Source organism: Micropterus dolomieu, linkage group LG14, assembly GCF_021292245.1.
Source record: "Micropterus dolomieu isolate WLL.071019.BEF.003 ecotype Adirondacks linkage group LG14, ASM2129224v1, whole genome shotgun sequence".
Taxonomy (NCBI): domain Eukaryota; kingdom Metazoa; phylum Chordata; class Actinopteri; order Centrarchiformes; family Centrarchidae; genus Micropterus; species Micropterus dolomieu.
In genome coordinates, this window is record NC_060163.1 from 14,865,448 (window position 1) to 14,871,530 (window position 6,083).

At 39.3% G+C, this 6,083-nt stretch overlaps 1 protein-coding gene across 2 annotated transcripts in view; it reads left to right on the forward strand.

Annotated features, from left to right (window-relative positions):
* afap1l2 (actin filament associated protein 1-like 2) overlaps positions 1-6,083 on the forward strand; it is a 59,702-nt gene that overhangs the window by 51,135 nt on the left and 2,484 nt on the right. The window lies entirely within an intron of this gene.

The following is a 6,083-nucleotide window of genomic DNA, read 5'->3' on the forward strand; positions in this document are numbered from 1 at the left end:
GACGTCTTCTCAAGCGTCGTGCTCGTCTTAATTCCACACCTTGCGGATCAACCAGTTTGATGATGCGTCTTATGGTATCTTGTGACACAACAAATCCCTGTTGAACTGCACGAAGATGTAGCCACCGATAACCCTGCATCTGACCATTGGTCATGATTTCATGTTGGACAAAAGCCAGCACTTGCTCCAAGTCAGACTGATTCTTCCTCCTGAACAGACCAAGTCTTTTACAAATTCTCTTTAAAGTTCGGACACTTATTACTGTCTGATTGTTATGTGCTAAAATAGCAAGTATTTCTTTATTACTGAAAGAAAGTCTGAAGTACAGTTTGATATGATCATCCAAATCTGACATTGCTGGCATTGTTGTGAGCAGCAGAACTGATGTAATCTATCCAGTCATTTTGAGAGGAGACTTCTGCAGAAATTGAAGAGGGCAATTCGGTCTCCATAGGAGGGGATGTAATTTGCCAGCGCTGCATCATCCATCAGCGCGACAACGTTGCTGTCAATCTGCACAGAAGAAAAAAAGAAAATACAATGTATAAATAATGTTAAGGTTATGCCCCTTAAATCAGTAAAAGTGTTAGTAGGAAAATACTGATCAAATATTTCAGGAAAGCCTTGCGTGCAGGGGTCAGTACAATAATGTAATAAAAAAACAAAAATTTAATCTCAGTTCAGGATGTAAGTTTAATATGCGTTTCTGCTACCATAGAAGGCTAGTAAAGTAGTTTAATAGTTGTTGTTTTTTGTCTGTTTTAACTGTGTTTATTGTTGATTTACGACCGGGAGTCCGCACAGGGTGTTTTATTTTGAAAATTGACCGGATTCTCTATGCCGTTCTGTGTCAGACTTCCTGTCCGGTTCATCTGCTCTGTGTTGCTTGACAAAGCTTCCGTCATAAATAGAGATGCAGCCAAGCGTATATCTCCGTGAAACGGCGGAGCGCTAAGAACTTCCTTGCTGGAGTTGTACAGTCTTAAGGAAAAACACACATTAAAACACCCAACAGCTTCAGTAACACGTTATATTCACCTGCTGTCCGCTTTGTGTGTGAGGAGCTGCCCTCGGACACAGTGAGCAGACAGGAGGACAGAAGCGGCGCGACTGGCTGAAATGTTGCCGCGTCCATTCTTTTGTCAACAAACACAGACAACAAGAGTCACTAGTCACTGACTACAGATGCTCTCACTCGGTCTTCGAAGGCAGTTTAAAACATGATAATATAACCAAAATGTCAACAACACAAAAACCAGCCAATATTCTTGTTAGCTACCATATTAGCTATCAAAACATGCTAACTCGTCCCTGCATTACACATCCTTCATCCCCTTGAATTTCCTTTGTTTTTACAAACGCCATGCAACAAACTAACACATATTTCATTTTTACTCACCTTTTGTTCTTCCAGTAATGAAATGGCTTCATCTGGGACCCCTCCAACACGCAAAAACTCACTTAAATCCCACGTATTGTCCAAAACAGCTTTTTAAAGGGAACTTAGCCACTGGCATTAGTCTGTTTACTGCCAGTCACATGCATATGGTGGATAGAAAGCATGGAGCCACGGTTCTCGCAGTGCCTACGTCTCGTGAAGGCAACATGACTGAGGAGAGTCTTCGGTCAGTGTGTGGTTCCCGGGCTAATTTACATCATGCAAGTGATTCTCTCACATGGGACCTTTACAGGTACCCATACTTCTGACTTTAAACCCATACTTCTGACTTTAAACTCAGAATTCTGACTTTAATCTCAGAATTCCGACTTTAATCTCAGAATTCTGACTTTAATCTCAGAATTCTGACTTTAAACTCATACTTCTGAGTTTAAACTCAGAATTCTGACTTTAATCTCCGAATTCTGACTTTTTTCTCAGAATTCTGACTTTAATCTCAGAATTCTGACTTTAAACTCAGAATTAAAAAAAAAAATTCACACGTGGCCCTAATGCTCTTCCGCATAAAACAGTAGCAACTGGTGCTAAACATTTATCATGCCATGACAAACTCTGCATTAACCTATGATGAGATAAGATTGTATATCGTGTCACCATTTCATTATAAAATGTCATAGCAGTTAAGCATTTCTTCATATAATAGTACTAAATGGTCTTGTTTTGCTTACTTTTACATCTTCACCGGGAACAAACGTGCTGGCAGATATCTGGGTACTGCCTGATTAGCGAAAGAAGGTCATCCAGCTGCAGACCTCCTCTCAGTTGTTCCAACATAGGCTGCAGCCTCAGCGCTGCATGGAGTACAAAGGCACTACAATAGTAGACAGGAAAACAATTGCTACAAAAAAATACCTTTTATTAGTTTTACTGTACAAACAGAAATATATGTCTCAACATACCAAACAATGGACTGTTTTTGCACTGAGATCCAGTATTTCCACAATTTATGATTTCATCAGAAAGGCCTTCAATTGACTGTTCAGTTGACATTTCAACCTGAAAATATAAATTTAATTCACAGGAAGAAAATTTCTTTCCCATGTAAACACATGAAAATATTGTATACTTGATCAACCCAGCATTTCCTTCATACAGAGGTCATACCTGCTCAGTTAACTCTCGCGACTGGACATCTGCAGCTGCATCAGTGTTGAGAGTCGCCGGGTTTATCTGGCAACTACACAAGTAACTGTAAGTCCATGGGCTGAAAAAGCCAGGGGCCGGGCCAACTCGTGCCAAACTTACTGCCAAAATCTCTCCAACAGTCCTATTTACACAAATCAAGCATTAATGTTTAAAAAAACATTTCACAGAAAGAAAGCGTTTGTCCCGACTTGTATAAAAATAAACCCACTTGTACAGACTCCTCTGGTGCTTTGGCCCCTCAAAGAAACGGCTCTCAATTCCTGCAATCATTTCTATTGACACAAGTCCAAACACAATAACTGTGTTGGTCTAGGGTCTCTTATGTCAAGTAATATTTTATTATCGTGTGAATTAACTATTAGCCATTTAATTTAGACCATATTACTTTAATTGGAAACCCAACCAAGATAATAAAAATGTATTTCTATTTAGCCATTCAGATCATTTCAGTAGGGTTTGTCTAATTTGGGTTGTTGTTTTATTAATTTTTGTACATTATAGAAAACCTAATACACAACTCGAGGACAGACCGACAGACAGATATTACTAATAAAAGTGTAACATTTCTTCATGATTTGGGTGAGACTGTTCTGTGGATTCAAATATGTGTCCTTTTGTTTTACCTGTGAGAAATTCTTTTCGGAGAGCACCTGTGTGAATCTTTTTTTGACGCTGCCACTGCAGTAGCCTCTCTCCAGAATGTTTGTTCTGGAGATTTGGATGTTGAACTGTTTCTCTAGGTCAACTCTTCCACACATCATCAACACTGCCAAACCAAACTTCGAATCAATAAGTAGCTACTAATGTTGACTGCAAAACCTGCAGAATTAAGATCTGTGTAGGACGAAGATGTTTATGTATTTAGACAACACAGTATTCACCTTCTGATGGGCTCCTCTCCATTGTTCTGGCTCGCAGCAGGTGTCTCAGCCATCTTAAGATTGTCCTTTTCTCTACAAAAGCACATGTGAGACATGTTAGTACGAATAGAAAAAACAAGTACTCAAGTTACATATACGTTTAAAATGAACATAAAAGTACAAATGACCTTTCTCCACACATGCTAGCATGGATCTCTAAGAACTGTGGTGTAAATTTCAAGAAACAGATGGGACAGTTTATGTGGGCTTTTCACATTTAACACTGCACCTCTTCAAAAGATGTCTTGGTGTCATGGTGTACAGGGGGGGCTGTCATTGAAACTATCTGGATGTCGTTTTCACACGTCTAACATTGAAAATGGATATTTTATTACTACTTTTCTCCACCTGTAGCCTTGTAGAGCAGCCATCCACCTGTCACTCCCTGCATCTTAGGGTACTCATTTTGCAGTAGTCTAAAGAACTAAGAGAACATAACTAATGATGATAGATAGATAGAAAGATACACTTAATTTATCCTGAGGGAAATTCAAGTATCCAGTAGCATACGAAACATACATCCATTAAACATACATTAAAATAACTTATAACACAGTAAACAGTGCAGATGGAGGTAGAAATTGTTCTTTTGTCTATTGTCCTCCCTGCCATGACTAGGAGCTGATGTCTCAATGCTTGAAGAATATCCTACCACTAGGATAAAAGGGTCATGTTTTAAATATAAGACGTTTAGTGCAAAGTTTAATCTGTAATACCTCCTCGTGACTCATATCCCTGGACATGGTGAGATGTCTTTTTCCAAGCCCTGCTTGAGCAAGTTCAGACTCTTCAGATGAGGTTGGGGTTGTCTCTGAATTTATGGTAAACAGGTAAACAGGTTTTTGTATATGGTGTGCTATAGGTCTTTGGACTCTGTATCTTTTGCTTTCCTAGGGAACTTTTTCTTGAGAAAAATCCAGGGAAAGATCTGCATGATTTAAAAATGATTTATTTTTTTTATTATGGTCATAAATGTTGAAATAAAATATTAACTAGTTAAATTACTTTAAAATGAACTTGAACAATAAAATTCCATCTAAAACCTGGCCATCTCTTACAGATGACGATGTCCCTGAGAGATGTTGTGTGTGAGCACGTTTATAAGACTCTCTGTCGAGTTCTGACAAACAGAGGTTAACAAAGAAAATCCACGTTAAAGGCATAAAACAACTTGAGCTAGTTACTGAAAACACTAGCTAGCTTTAGTAGGATGAAGCTAACTTAGTTCATGTTAATCCAAGCGATGCTTCATTTCCAGCTTGGTCCACTTGTCAAACTCAAACGCATTTTCCCTTTATGTGTCCCTACGATAAAATAATTAGCCACTGTGGCATAATGTCCCCAAAGAATATATTCAAAATGGCCCATATATTTCACATGTCTTACCTGTGCACTGGTTGCCATGGCGCCAGCGGGTTGCCATGGCGCCAGCGGGTTGCCATGGCGAGTGAATACAGCGGTGCGTTCATGGTCGCACGTGTAAGTGGGAGAAGTTCATTCTTAAAGTGTAGCTGCTGAACTGCACAAACTGGCACAATTTATTGCTCATATAGTGTAATTGGTCCCACGTATTGTCCAAAACAGCTTTTTAAAGGGAACTTAGCCACTGGCATTAGTCTGTTTACTGCCAGTCACATGCATATGGTGGATAGAAAGCATGGAGCCACGGTTCTCGCAGTGCCTACGTCTCGTGAAGGCAACATGACTGAGGAGAGTCTTCTTCCTTCTTTGTTAGACTGTCACTCATGATTCCACGCCCCTCTCCGTTGAAGCCACGCCCCCCGCGCAAAATCGAGGCCAAAAGTCTGAAACTGAAAAATACTGATCTGAAACTGAAAAATAGATTTGAAAGTGAAAAAAAAAGATCTGAAGCTGTAAAAAAAAGATTTGATGCTGTAAAAAAAAATAAGCTTTGACTTTGAAAACATAAAACGTAGAACTGAAAAATAAAAGTCCTAAAATATCAAAATATGGAAAAGTGAAAAATAAAAACAAATAATTTCTTCAAAATACTTCCAGAAATAAATCAATATTTTATTTAAACTGAAAAAAAATTGGCAAACTTATTTTTGGTTTGAGTACATGGTTGTATTTTTTAAGTTTTAAGACAAAAACTTAAGTTTTCAATTTCAAGTTTTGGTTTTTCGATTACAATTTCTTTTTTCAAATTAACTAAACATTTGGCCCTAATTTAGCTCCATAGCAGGGAGGGAGTGGGAGTTTCTCTGTTAGTGATGGTGTTACGGCCGCCGCTGGCTGCCTTAGAGTAGTTGTGTTTTGGAGTTCTCTGAGCTGTATGCAAATCCCCACGGCAAGCACCTGTCGAGGATTGGTTTCCCTGGACCTGGAACCACCCACTTCCTGGTTGCTGTTTGCTGGCGTCTGATTGATGTGGCCGAGGATCCTACCGAACCTGCCAACCAGAACTCACCAATCAACACCAGCTGGCCTACAAATAGTTTGTGTTCCTGCAGTTCGAGGCGACTGTGAGCCAGTGATCAGTTCGCCTTGTTGTTGGTTGTGTACCCCTGTGAATGTCTTGAGTGTTTAAATCTGAT